The sequence below is a fragment of the Megascapheus bottae genome, chromosome X (genome assembly GCF_031878675.1).
Source record: "Megascapheus bottae isolate mThoBot1 chromosome X, mThoBot2.hap1, whole genome shotgun sequence".
Lineage (NCBI taxonomy): Eukaryota > Metazoa > Chordata > Mammalia > Rodentia > Geomyidae > Megascapheus > Megascapheus bottae.
This window is the reverse complement of record NC_143547.1, coordinates 73833769-73848331: the sequence shown is the minus strand read 5'-3', so window position 1 is coordinate 73848331 and position 14563 is coordinate 73833769. Positions and strand designations below refer to the sequence as shown.

Sequence of the window (14563 nt, the reverse complement as noted above, 5' to 3'; positions counted from 1 at the left end):
ATGGCTTATAGACACATGAGGAAATGCTCAACATTTCTGGTCATAAAGGAAATGCAAATCAAAATAACTCTAAGATTCCATCTCAGTTCAGTTAAAATGGCCAGGATTATGAAATCTAATGACAACAGATACTGGAGGGGATGTGGCCAGGAGGGATCACTACTACACTGTTGGTAGGAGTGCAGACTCGTTCAACCACTATGGAAAGCAGTATGCCAGTTCCTCAAGACTAAACATAGAGCTCTCCTATGACCCAGCAATTCCACTACTAGGCATTTACCCAATTGTCCAGAAACAAGGACATACTAAATCCACTAGCACAAAGATGTTCATTGCAGCACTATTTACCATAGCAAAGATATGGAACCAACCCAGACGTCCCTCAGTTGATGAGTGGATCAACAAGATGTGATATTTGTACACAATGGAATTCTATGATGCTGTCAGAAAGAATGACATCATGCCATTTGTTAGGAAATGGAAAGACTTAGAAAAAAATCATATTAAGTGAAGTAAGCCAGACTCAAAGGAACATAGGCTCAATGGTTTCTCTCATTTGTCATAATCAGTAGAAACCTTGGGCTCACCTTGCAGAGATTTGCAATAGAGCAAATCCTAGATACATAAGGCCATATAGTATGACCCTAAATGAAAGGACCTTTAGGATGTAGAAACAAAAGCCATATAAATGAGTGATTGTCCTTAATGTGCTATGTTATCTCTCATCTCTTTTGCTGTCCCTTGCTGTCCCTTGCTGATATCATTACAGTATCTCACTTTGTTATCTGTTATATTGGATATATTTGTATTTGGTTCTTTGAAATTGGATAGGGAAGGGAGGAAAACAAGATGAGGGGTGGGGGTGGGGGGAAAGGAAATGGGGACCAAGACATGAGAAAGTGTATCAATGTATGTGAAGTAATGCACCTTCTATCTGGCAAATATAATGTAACCCTTCTATTAATTACAATAAAAATATATGCAAAAAAGAAAAAAAAGGAAGAATTGCAAATATTGGCCCTATCATCCTTATGAAAATCCCCATGACAGTTTTCAGAATAAGCCCCTTACTGTGGAGTTTGCAAAGTACAGTCACATTATGTTCGGAGTGGGAAGAGTCTTCTCTCTGGACTTCATTTTCAGCTGTGTTTTCTGAAGAGCAGGGCAAGAGCAAAGACACTGGCCACTCTGAGTCATTTCTCAGACTCCAGAGCCTGGCAGGGCTTGGCAAGTGATAAGGAAAGCTGAAAAGCCTAAAGGGAGGGCCACCTGATCTCCTGGCTATCTGGATTGGGGAACTCCCAGTTGCTCTCTACCAGCTGGGCAACTTCATTTAGGCACAATCCACTTGAAGGGCGGCATCCAGACAACCCAGCCACATCTTCACAAGCTGTTTGCTTCCTAAAGAGCACAGCTGGGTGCCAGTAGCTCACAGTTATAATCCTAGCTACTCAGGAGACTGCGATCTGAGGATCATGGTTTAAAGCCAGCCAGGCAGGAAAGGTCTGTGGTGCTCTTATCTCCAGTTAACCAGCAGAAAACCAGAAGTGAAACTGGCTCAAAGGGATAGAGCACTAGCCTTGAACAAAAGTGCTTAGGGACAACACCTAAACCAAGTTCAAGCCCCATAACAGAGAGAGAGAGAGAGAGAGAGAGGAGAGAGAGAGAGAGAGAGAGAGAGAGAGAGAGAGAGAGAGAGAGAGAGAGAGAGAGAGAGAGAGAGAGAGAGAGAGACAGAGAGAGAGAGAGGGAGAGAGAGAGAGAGAGAGAGAGAGAGGGAGAGAGAGAGGGAGAGAGAGAGGGAGAGAGAGAGGGAGGGAGAGAGAGAGGGAGAGAGAGAGGGAGAGAGAGAGGGAGAGAGAGAGGGAGAGAGAGAGAGAGAGGGAGAGAGAGAGAGAGAGAGAGAGAGAGAGAGAGAGAGAGAGAGAGAGAGAGAGAGAGAGAGAGAGAGAGAGAGAGAGAGAGAGAGAGAGAGAGAGAGGTGGTGGGGAGAGGGAGAGAGGAGGGAAGGAAAAAGTCCTCCAGCTCATTCTTCCTTTCCCAATTGAAAGGGAGTCCTCCATTCAAACATTAGTTTCTTCTTGCACCTATCTACAAACAGCACTTACACATGGGCTAAATGAAGCTGAAGTATTCTTCTCATGATTAGACACTTCCAAAAACATGACTTCTTCTCTGGCCTAGCCCTCATCTCAGTCCTCCAGAAATCCAGAGCCAAATCATTTCAGGATGAGCTCAGTCTGTAACCTCTCCCTCTGAGGCCTGGCTTCCCAACCTTGATGATTCCAAAGCACACATCTGTTGCAACACACGGGGGCCCACCCTAAGCAAAACTGAGCTTCAGTCAGCTGATTTCCCACACCCCCACACTCCACCCCTCTTGCACAGTCTTCCTTTTCCTTGGAGATTTGGCCTGGAATTCTTCTCTCTCCTCTCCCTGACAGGAAAGGATCTGGTAAAGGAATTTGCACTGAGATATAATAATAACACTCCCCAACACAGCCACCCCTGCCAGACTACCCCTTGCAAAGAGATTCCAATGCATTGTATACTTTTGATGGGTTTTCAGGCTTCCCTCATAGGCAGAAAGAAAGAGAGAAAGGAAAGAAATAGAAAGAGAAAGAAAGAAATAGAGAAGAAAGAAAGAAAGAAAGAAAGAAAGAAAGAAAGAAAGAAAGAAAGACAGACAGGAAGAAAGAAAGAAAGAAAGAAAGAAAGAAAGAAAGAAAGAAAGAAGAGAGAGAAAAAGAGAAATAAATTTGTGAGAGACTGCCTTCTCATTGCCTATCAAATTATGATGTGAGGTCACCAAGACTTAATCTATGGTCAACTTCAGCAACAACTTTTAGAAGAAGAAATGTTTTCTGAATTCCAATGAGATAATGCAGTTGAACATCAAGATAGATTATTTGGTGTATGGATTGATCTGGAAAGACTGGAATGTAGGGTACAAATATTCAGTATGCTGGAGGGAGGCAGTATAGAAAGGAAATGGAAACTGCAAATAGATTTGCTACTGAGCAAAGAGAAAGGAAAAAGTTGCGGGGACTAGAGGGAAGTACTGGTGCAAGGGACGAGGCAGACATCTAATAACAGTGGGAACAGTTAGTATCTTTTGAGTGCTTCTTTTGTAAAGGATGCTGTAGCTACTTTATTTCATAACATTCTTATCACATTTTTGTAGAGATGAGAATTATTGTTAATCCATTTTATAGAGAAATAAACAGGTTTCTTGAGGTTAAGTAATTTGTGGCAAGTTACAATCCATGAATAGTGAAGCTGAGGTTTGAACTCAGCTCATTGACTCATCCACCACATTTCTTGGCACCCTTGTGCTGCTGTAATAAAACAATATATGTGGCTGGGAGTTTGGCCTAATGGTAGAGTGCTTGCTTAGCATGCACAAAGACTCAGGTTTGATTCTTTGGCACCATATACATTAAAAAAGCTGGAAGTGGTGCTGTGGCTCAAATGGTAGAGCTCTAGCCTTGAGAAAAGCACAAGGACATTGCTTAGGCCCTAAGTTCAAGCCCCATGACTGGCAAAAATAACATAAAATAAAATAGTGACTTACAATGAATTAGGTGACTACAATGAATTGAAATTTATTGGCTCACTCTTCTGAAGGCTGGGAAGTCTAAGATCAAGGTACTGGCACTCACCGATCTCTTCTTGCTATTGTCACCTCCTGCTGCAAGATGGAAAGTCAAGAGAGAACAAGAATGCAGATGGAATTGAACTTGTCTAGCAAGCCTAATCTTTCCATAATAAACCCACGCATATAATAAGAAACCCACTCCCAGGATGTTAACATTAAACCATTCATGACCTAATCACTTCTTAAAATCTCACCTCTCAACACTTGCTGAAATTGGGGATTAAGTTTCCAACACATGAATTTTGAGGGTCAAACTCAAATTAGAGCATTTCTGCAGAGTTCATGCCTTCTCATATGCTAAATTCACTCCTGTGTAAATAGTCACCAAATCTTAACTCTTCCAACATCTTTCCAACTTTTCTATTTCCCTTTTAGTTACTTATCTTAATTTTTATTTTTTTTTTTGCCAGACCTGGTCTTGAGCTCAGGACCTGAGCACTGTCCTTGGACGTTCTCAAGGCTAGAGCTCTACCACTTGAGCCTCAGCACCACTTCCGGCTTATTTTCTATGTATGTGGTACTGAGGAATTGAACCCGGGTCTTCATGCATGCTAGGCAAGCGCTCTACCACTAGGCCAAACTCCCAGCCTACATATCTTATTTTTAAATTCTACCCCTCTCTTCTTTCATTTTACTGTTAAGTGGTTTAAGGAAGCCAGTAATGTTTGAATGTTCTGCTGATCAGATATTTATTATGCCAGGTATCTTATCTTAGTCCAACATCTTTTTTTTTTGTGGGTCATGGGGCTTGAACTCTGGGCCTCGGTGCTGTCCCTGAGCTCTTCAGCTCAAGGCTACTGCCCTATCCCTGACCCAAAGCCCCACTTCCCATTTTCTAGTGATTAATTGGCGATAAGAGTCTCATGTTCTTTAGTGCCCAGGCTGAACCGCGATCCTCAGATCTCAGCCTCCTGATTGGCTAGGATTACAGGCGTGAGCCACTGCGCCCAGCTGTAGTCCATTATTCTTAAAAAATAAAAAAAGGTCTGCCAGTACTGCCTTCCAGAAAGTCTTAAGTCATGAACCCAAATCTGCTGAGTTCTTTATAACTATATAATAAGGGTGGCCTTTACTTTCATTTCCAATATGTTGTTCCTCAGTTTTGTGTGAAACCTTGTCAGAATGGCCCTTACTTTTCATATTTCTACCAAAATTCTGATTACAACTGCTTAAATATTTCCTTAAGAAGCTTTATGTTCTCCTTCTAAGGCCTTACCAGAGCTGCTCATCTCCAACCTCTTCCCCGAAATTCTAGTCTCTTTCCATTACCCAATGTCAATAATACTGTGACATTTTCAGCTATTTGTTACAGAAACAGGCCTACTTCTCAGTAACTTTTCTGTCTTAGTCCATTTTGTTAGAATATAGACACAAGGTATTTATATTAAACATGCATTTATTGGTTCATAATTCTAGTAACTGTGAAAGCTAAGATCAAGGGGCAACCATCTGATTCAGACTTTGTTGTTATATCATCATGTGGAAGAAGGAAGAGAGGGCAAGAAAGTGCAAGTATAAATTGAACTCACTTTTATTACACACCCACTCCAGTGATAACCACATTAATATATTCAGAGTCAAGGGGACAAATATACAAACTACTGGTACACAATGTAATAAGTTATAATGAGAAATGTGAAAGTATCTGAGAATGCTAAAAAAGAAGCTTCATAGAGAAAATAATAGTGAACTTGAGGGACAGTAGCAGTCTTTAGGCAGACAAGGAATGAATATGTGAGAAAGAGCAACAAAACACCAAGTTTATGTAGAGCTAACTGTTCAGTCCAGGACGCACTATGTATTGGAGGAAGAGTTAGAATGGATAGGGCATGGCTAAGTGATGGCTTTGAACAGAGAGAGGGAGAGATGACCCCATGGACCTAGAGTGATTATAAAGAACTTAGAATAATAAAAAGGACATAGTGGAGCTTATACAGAAAAAGAAACATTTAGAATAGTTTTGGTAACTGGAGTTAATGTAGAGAATAAATAAATTGGTTATTATTGAGGTTTCTGTCTTGTTTGAACACTAAGTTTTATACTACCAGTAGTATCTGGTACATAAGATACCCATACAGTGGCACATAATAGTGTTTTTCAGAAGCAACTAAGTTGCACTTACATATATGCATAACAGATTCTTTACCACCTGTCCAAAACTTGAGTTATCTATTTGACAGATTGTCAAAAAAGAAGAGCAAAGTATCTTAACCGCTCCCTTGAGCACACAAGTCAGCTCTGTAAGTGTCCCATGTCCCCAATCCTAAATTGTTTTGAATATCTTCCCTTTGAAATTTGATCCCTATCAATTTCTTTTAAATGTTGTATCTAATATAATTAACTCACCTCTTTTTCGCCTTTGCTAATAATGTCAGATATTCTTAGGTTAGAGAAGGAACATTTTTAAATTATCTTTCAATTCCATGGAACTTTCTCTTAGTTAATTATCTTGTGCTTCTCCGTGACTCATGCATGGTCATCCCACACTGTGGTCTCATGCTAGCATGGATTTTATTTTCTGACCTGTTATTTTTCTGAGCTTCCCTATGAGGGAATCAGTAAGACAGACTAGCCCCACAATGAGGTTATATTAATCATTTATTTGTAAGTGAACCAGGTCACCTTTCACATCAGCTCTACTAACATGCCAATTTTTAAACTCATCTAATACAAAATAGCTTAAAGAAATCAGTTCTGTGTAGGTAAGAATGTGTATGCAAATATCCTTTAGACAATTAGCAATAATGGAAATCATTTTTATTTCCCAATAGTCTTAGCCAAATCAATGGGACCAGGATCATCTCCAGCTGCTGGAAATTGTGAGGACAAACTCAGGGTTGTGTTTGTAAGAAGTGAGAGCCCAGAGGTTAGGCTTTGGCACCAGACCAAGCCTCAGTTTAAATTCCAGCTTTACCACTTGATCACTGTGGGCCTTGGGTACATTTTTCCCTTCACTGAGCCTAGGTTTCTGGATTAGCAAGTCAGTGGATAAAAATACCTACTTTGCAGAGTTATGAGGATTAAAAGTGAGGTATGAAAGTAGAAAGTGCTTAGCTCGGTTCTTAGCACTGACTGGTTACTCATTAAGTACTATTGTTGTTATCATTACCATGAGTCCACTATAAAGCAAAGCAAAGAGGAAACTATGCAGAGACATTGTTCCCTCTCTGGACCTTAGATATCTTTGTAAAATGAGGATATTCAGTGAGAGATGCCTAACTTATAATAGGAGCTTGCCGTTCTTCTCTTCAACACCCCTGAGAGGCAGCAATAATCAGTTATCATGTTCACTCCTAACAAGCGAAGTCATAGACCTAGAGTCATTCTCAATACCATGTTCCAAATAGTTTCTATTGCTCAATTATAGTTGGCAAATGAAATGATGCTTATTTGCCTTCCCGGAATTTAGTGATCTCAAATGTACCTTTTAGTGCTAAATTTCTATGACTTGATGAAGGAAATGCTCTCTAATAATGCTGGTAACTCAACTATGAAGTCAGATGAAGGCCACCAAGTTCAAAAATGGATTTACCATCTAATGAAACAGAAAGAATGGGGTGTACTGAGATGCACCTGTATTTATGCTTACTTTATTTTTGCTGTGTCATAGCTCCATGACCTTTGGAAATCATTTACCCTCTCTGAGCCTTCATTTATAAAAGTAGATCAAATATGATTGTGTAACAGCTGTTAATAAGGAAAAGTGAAGGAACGATATATAAGAATTCTCTATACCATTTTTGTGCTGTTCTGTAAATTAAAATGACTCCAAAATTTAAAATTTGACTTATTTTTCCCCACTGCTGGATGTGGAATCTAGAGTTCTTACAGCACTTGAAAAGTTGGTTTAAAAAGAATAGGCAGAAGGGGAACCACTTTGATGAGTCATGAAGAATAAATGGAAACAAGGATCAGGAAGACACATGGTTTAGGTCCCTCTTCCTCCCAGGCATCACCCTTAACCCACACATTCAACCCTGCAGAACACCCTGAAGTGAGAGTGACTTGCCTGTATAGCATTGTGGTTCAAAGCCTTGCTGACAAGCTAAATCCAGATGGGCCAGAAGGTTGGACAGATACCACCCTGGAGCCAATGAATCCATCATTGGGTAATGGCAGAAAATAGAATGGACTTCCTGTCTTTGTTGGACTCGGCCTATGCATGGGTAAAGTAAGGATGGAGCATGTGCAAGGAGTGAAATAAATAAGAGATCTGGGGTAGAATTTAGATGATAAAATGCGCAGATAGATAGGCAAGAAAGTAAGCTCAGGCTCTACTCTACTCTTTCATATGTCATCTGCAGGTGAAAATACTGTCTGTAGACAGATTCTGATATATGTAAATATATTAGTGAGCAGGGATGGTAAAGGGAATGGGAATCGACCCATGGTGACCCAAAACCTGTTTCTCCTCCCTCCCCAAATCCTTTTGTTTTCCCTTCAAGCAGAGAAGTGGGATGGAGCAAGCTAACATTTGCAGACTATCTCTCAGGCTGTACTGATTTGGGCCAATAGAAGTTAATGGTAGGCTATTGGAATACAGGAGAAAAAAGAGAAAACAGAATGTTTCTCTCCTCCCTCTCTGTCTCTTGTGATGTCTGTAACAGTGACTGTATCTTTTTTGTGACTTGGCACTACTGATCAGGTTATGATGGCCCCAGTTTTTGCCAACTCACCTAGCAAAAAGGTTCTAGCAGCTCCCTGCTGTGACTAATCTCCAGATTGCTTCATTGTCCTATGGTTGGCATGGCAGCTCTAGCATCACCTGTATAACCAGCTCTCTGCATTGAATTCCCTTCTCTGTAAAAATATTCAATACGTCTGTTTCCTGGGTTGGATTCACATTGATGGATTCTCCATTAGCTAACAGCATGGGTTCCTTCTGTCTACTAGCCAGTTATTTTATTTTAGAATGCAAGGTTCTAATAACCTTAACTGCAAAATCTGGGCAGGAGAGTAAGGGACTAGAAGAAGTCTGGGAAATTTGACTTTAAAGTTCAAGCTCAAGAGAGCCTAGCACCCAACACACCTTTGGAACAGGAAGGGAACAGTAACAGAGAAAGAACCCAGTTCATTCCAATATTTGTGGTATTTGCCCTAACCTGTCCTGCAGGTGGGTGTTTTGGAAGACTTTCCCAAGCCTAGTAAGAGATGAGAGTCTCACAGTCAGCTCTATGAACAAGGAATGAGCAGGAGAAAAGCTCAGGGAACGTCACTGGCCAGTCTTTAGGTGGCAGCTGCAATAGAGTCAGATGGAGGGAAACAAATGTAAGAGTTGAACTGATCCCATCAATCAGGCTGTCCTAATATGCCATTATCAGACTGTCCTAGGGAAAGAATTTTCTTGAGGCTAAATGGCAATGACTTCAATAGCAACAGAAACCAAGTAGTACCATCCCCAGGACAGGAGTCCCTTCACTTAATTTCCTTGCAAATTGTGTTTGGGGCTGTATAGACCCAGCCACAGTACTTGAGTCTCATTCATCAGCCACTAATTGACTGTGTGACCTTGTGCAAGGCACTTAATAGCTCTGTGCCTCCATTTGTCTTTGTAAAGCAGGGCAAGTGGAGTCCAGTCCCCTGCTTACCTAAAAGGGCACATTGTGAGTGCTCAATGTACATCAAACTGCAATCCCAGCTCGGAGGGCATGCAAGAGCAGCTGCACTAGGAATGCTTTCTACTGTTTGGCAAGACTAGCATGGAGCGTCTACAGGGTCGAGCTCAACAGCATGGTTCAAAAGAAATTTCTCATAGTTTGGTTGGGGGTAATGATAATATCATTGTATATAAAAAAATATCCTGGAGCCGGGAGTTTGGCCTAGTGGTAGAGTGCTTGCCTAGCATGCATGAAGACCTGGGTTCGATTCCATGGTACCATATACATAGAAAAAAGCCAGAAGTGGTGCTGTGAATCAAGTGGTAGAATTCTAGCCTTGAGAAAGTCCAAGGACAGTGCTCAGGTAGTGAATTCAAGCCCCAGGACTGGCAAAAAAAATACTTCCTTTGTAAGATGCCTACTGAGCAACTAGAGGTAAATATTATGATTTTTATTTCCCTCAAAATATTAAAGCAATATGCAATTGACACAAAGATTAAAACAAGCATGAAAAATCATGATAGCTATTTATTGAATGTGGGTGATGGATACTGTTGGTTCTGCTTTGGTATATGTTTCGATTTTTTAAATCATTTTTAGGTGTATGAAGTCTTTCTGTATAGCCCAGAATGGCCAAGTGCTGAGATTATAAGTATGCCTAACGTGCTTTGCTTTCATAACAACATTTTAAGCATACATGTTAGGGGTTTAAACCTATTATTCAGAAAATCAAACTGAATGTGTATGACTATAGTAGTGGATGTTAAACCTTCAGCCATGAAGTAGATGCACAAAACAGGTTAGGCTAGTGTTCCCAAGTATAAGAAAGGCATTTAGATATTTCATAGCCAGAAAAAAGAGAAGTAGCTATGTTCCCACTTTTCTACTTGAAAGGCCAGAGTGTTCGCTGATTTTTTCCCCATTCCCTGGAGGCAAGAGCTACCCCCTGCCAGGAAGAACTCAGTAGCTCAGCTCTTTCTGGACAGTGGTTGCTGCAGCCAGCAGCTAATCAGGCAAGAAGCACTCCAAGGGGTAATACTAAAATCACTTGTGGGCTACATTCCTAGTGCCCAGAGCAATACACCTAGGTCTATCACCCTTCCTCCCCAGGAGACTGCAGCTCCTCTTTAGGTAAGAAACAAATTACTCTCTGTCTCCCTCACCTCTTCTCTCCTTCAAAGGCACATGCAGCATAGGACTGGGTAGTTGAAATCAGAAGGTAAGAGACATTCTTGAATGTGAGTAACCCAGCTCTATCTCTTCTCTATCTCTTACTAAACAGTCAGCTCTAGGCAACTCATGTCCATGCTCTGAGGTTCCATATCTTCTTTTGTCAGAGTGAGACAAAAATGATCCTTCCTTTCCATGGCTGTGTGAAGTTTCATGAGGAAATGCAGGCAGAGAGTTTAGTACTCTGACTCTGCTACTGTTGAGAGAGAAGAGAGGAAACAATACACTTTCCATACTGATGAAGAGAGAAATGACATGCGTCCCATTTGCAAGGATCCTGGTTAACTTGGGCCTTCAACCTCGGCTTCATTTCATCTCTTAGGCAAGAGATTCTACAGAGATGGAGTCTGCAACCATGGATGTGCCCTATGGTTTTAGAGGAAACCTAAGGAAAAAAGTCAATGCCACAACCATGCCAGATGTTTCCAGGGGATTCCACCAATGTAGCTGTGAAGCACACATTCTTCACCTTTTGTACCAAATGCTTTGCCTATGTCCTGACAATTACCTAGAAGGAACCATTGAACAGTGAAGGTTCTTTGACCTTGTAACTATTCTTTACTCTTTATTTTCTGAAGACTGGTTATTGCTATGTAGCACAGGCTGGCCCTTGGACTGACAATTGTCCTGTCTCAGCCTATTGAATACTGATCTTACATACATGCATCATCACACCTGGCGTCCTGCAATTGTTCTTTATTATTATTTATTTATTACTACCCTTAAGAAATTGTACAAAGGGGTTTCAACTCATCTTGTTCATTTGTGAGTATAACTATAGTGATCAGTGTCACCTCTTTCATCAGTGTCTCCATTTTTTTTGATGGAGAAGCTCCAGCTACTAGCTCAGGATCTAAGAGTATAAACTAGGGACAGCACTGGTCTGGAACACAACCAGCTGAATGACACATGCCCCTTTACTGCTCTGCACATACTGACAGACTTACAGAGGGATGACAAAATGCTGCCCCTGAAGGCCAGGAAAAATGGGCCCAAAGTGATCTTGATGCCCCAGGTTACAAATTGCTTTTTCCAGTTGAAGAGAGTAAAGCATGCAGAGGTTAACTGTGTCATCCCCAATGACCGATACACATAATAAATCTGACAAGGGACCACCAACCTGTGCATCCAACCACATCTGTGCTTGCCTTATACTCTATGCTACCTCTGGGATAGCATTGTGCTAAGCAGTTATGAGGCTAGGGTAGGGCAAAGAGAGAAGAAGACAAAAAAGGGGATGGTTCCTAGAATCAGAATGTGAATTGGCTATTGTTTGTTTTGAGAGGTTACAGTTACATTCCCCGAATAGTAGATGCATTACTTCTCACACACTGATACTCCTTCTCATGTTTTTGTCCCCATTTCCCTCCCCCACCCTCTCCCAATCATCTTGTTTTCCCCCCTTTTGGCTATTTTTAATGAGACAGAGAAAACTGATGAAGAATGAGTGGAGTGATGGGAATGGGAAGAGGAACTTGAGAACTAGTTTCTGCTCTTCCTAGCTGTGATTACTTGGATCTATTCACCTGTAAATTGGAGATAAGGAATAATTTATAATCACATAGGGTTGTGAAAATGAAGAACAAAGATAACGCACTTAGTGCATAGTAATTGCTCAATAATGAAAATTGTCATTGGGTGCCTGCTCTACGACAGACACTTAGGATAAGCACTTTATATGTCTCCATTTGTGTATTCCTCATAACTGGGAGGTCAGTCTTGTTATTAATTCCTTGTATGGTGAGAAAAATGAGGTTCATGGAACTTAACTCTCCCAAGATGACCCACCACATTACTGATGGCATTAACATTTAAATACAGGCAGTTGGATTTCGCAAGCAGACCTTTAAGTTCTCTGATGCCTCCTTGTTTTCATGGGAGATGTGCTCTCTAGTGGGAAGCAGGCCCAGAAATTAAGAAGTAATGTGAAAATGGAGTGAATATGGTTTTAATCCAGGAAGGAAGACATGTTTGAGCACATGCCCTCACAAAGAAGCTTCCGAGGGGAGGCCAGAGCCCAGGACCTTGCATCTGTTGCACATGTCTCTAGCCATATGCTTCATAATACTCCTACATACCTCCCACACATGGAAGTTCACACACTCAAGGTCATATACATACACACCATCACATCCCTTTATCAATACCTCCTTCATGCTTCAAAGCCTTCCCTCTTTCACTTTGCACAAATATATACATTTTAATATATCAGTTATAAATAAGTATTCTCTATGATGAGAGAAATAATATCTATTAGGAATTACAAGACAATAAAATATTATTAATGAGACAGACTTAAGTATTATCTTCCTCATTTTAATGCACATCCTGATAAGTAAATAAAAAAGTCAGTCAATCAGTAAAGCAATATTAATTAAACCAAAAGTAAAAGCTGTCTGGATTGCCATTTATCTAACTATATTTAACTGAATATATTTGGATGATCATAAACAGATGAAATCTCCAAATGAGTAACAATCTTAATAAGACTTAAAGTAGTCTTTGGAATTGCTAAAATAAATGCAAACATTCTTCAAATAATCATGATAATGATACAATAATGAAAACCAAATCGATGAGGACAATATTAGCTAATTGAAAATATTACACATTGAGTTCCACAATATATTATATAACTCAAGTAGTATATACTTTTATAATAAAAGGACATAAACTGGTTATGATTCCCAACCTTCTTAATTTCATGGAACACACACACATAGAAAAAATGTTTTTAAGGCCCTCGTAAGAGCATATTAGTGATGGAAGTGATCAGTATCTTGACATAACAGCTGAGTCATTTGCCATAGATCCCTTCTATATATTCCTGAGACGATGATCTGACTGTGAATTTTCAGTCCAATTCAGATTCAAAAAAATACTGTAAGTTTTTAGGGAATGGCTAATGTTAGGTATAAGCTCCTTAACAACTTACAGTAGAAAGGTGAACATGTAAACCGTTTCCTACATTTTGGGTTTTGAACCCATTTCTGTTCATATATATTTGAAGCTGATAGATGATACTTATTATGATCCTGCCATTTTTTAGATATGTTCTTTTAAATGTCTAATCAATTTGAAGCCATTCCTTCCTACAAGCATGGATCAAAATAAACTCATCAGGATTCCTAGGAATGTAAAATATATTCTCATGGGAATTTTATTTTACTACAATATTATTGGTCTTTTTACACTTGATCTTAGCCAAAAGGCTGAGAAGTGATTACTGTTTTTTTTTTAATGAAATTATCTGTTTTCTCTTCTGAACATAGTGCATTCATAAGTGGTCAACAGAGCAGAAGCATAATAGTTTTTATGTATGCTCAGCTCTGACAAAAATCAAGAGTAAAAATTAGCCATATCTGCAAGATGCCAAAACATCTGGACAAATGAAAAGAGAAATGAATCGTTCAGTGAGTAGGCTGTTGGTCCAAATACTACTTGCCAACATCTGGGTGTTTGATGTGAGAAATTTGACAGTATTATGGCTTTATGTATATAGATGGCTTCTCAACTGAAGGCAGTTTGGATGCCTCTTTCAAAAGGAAAATATGAGAGCAACTAGAAGTCCAAAGTGGAAGTGGCGGGATGAGGGAAAATCATACCCAAGTAGTTATTACTGCCATGGAATTATAGTCAAGCAAAGACCAGAGACAGGAATCTGCAAATTTTCTACATTAAATCAGCACTGTAAAACTTCCATAATAATGCAGAAAATTGCAATTACTACATGACAAAACATAGAAAAGAGAAAAAGAAATCATCAGTAGAGCAGAACTTGTCAGAAGTCTGTTTCGTGTAGGTCATGTAGGTCAGTTAAGCCATCTCTGCCACAGGCATACTGCAGTATGTTTCAAAAAACAATGATATGTCCATGAGTTCAGCAGTCCAGGGTCCAGGTGGCAGTCACATGTACTCTTAACACACTATTCAATTGTAGCTCTGAATTGAGATAGTGGACAGTCAAGGTCTTGATGTGAATGAGGGGAAAATCAAACAAGGGATCACATTCTATAAAATCAAACCCAGAAAAGCTCAGTAGACACACAGACACACACACACACACACACACACACAC

The 14563-nt window shown here is 40.0% G+C and overlaps 1 pseudogene; it reads right to left on the bottom strand.

Moving 5' to 3' along the window:
* Positions 1–13552: 13552 nt before the first annotated feature.
* LOC150041340 (U2 spliceosomal RNA) lies at positions 13553–13709 on the bottom strand (annotated as a pseudogene).
* Positions 13710–14563: the final 854 nt, after the last annotated feature.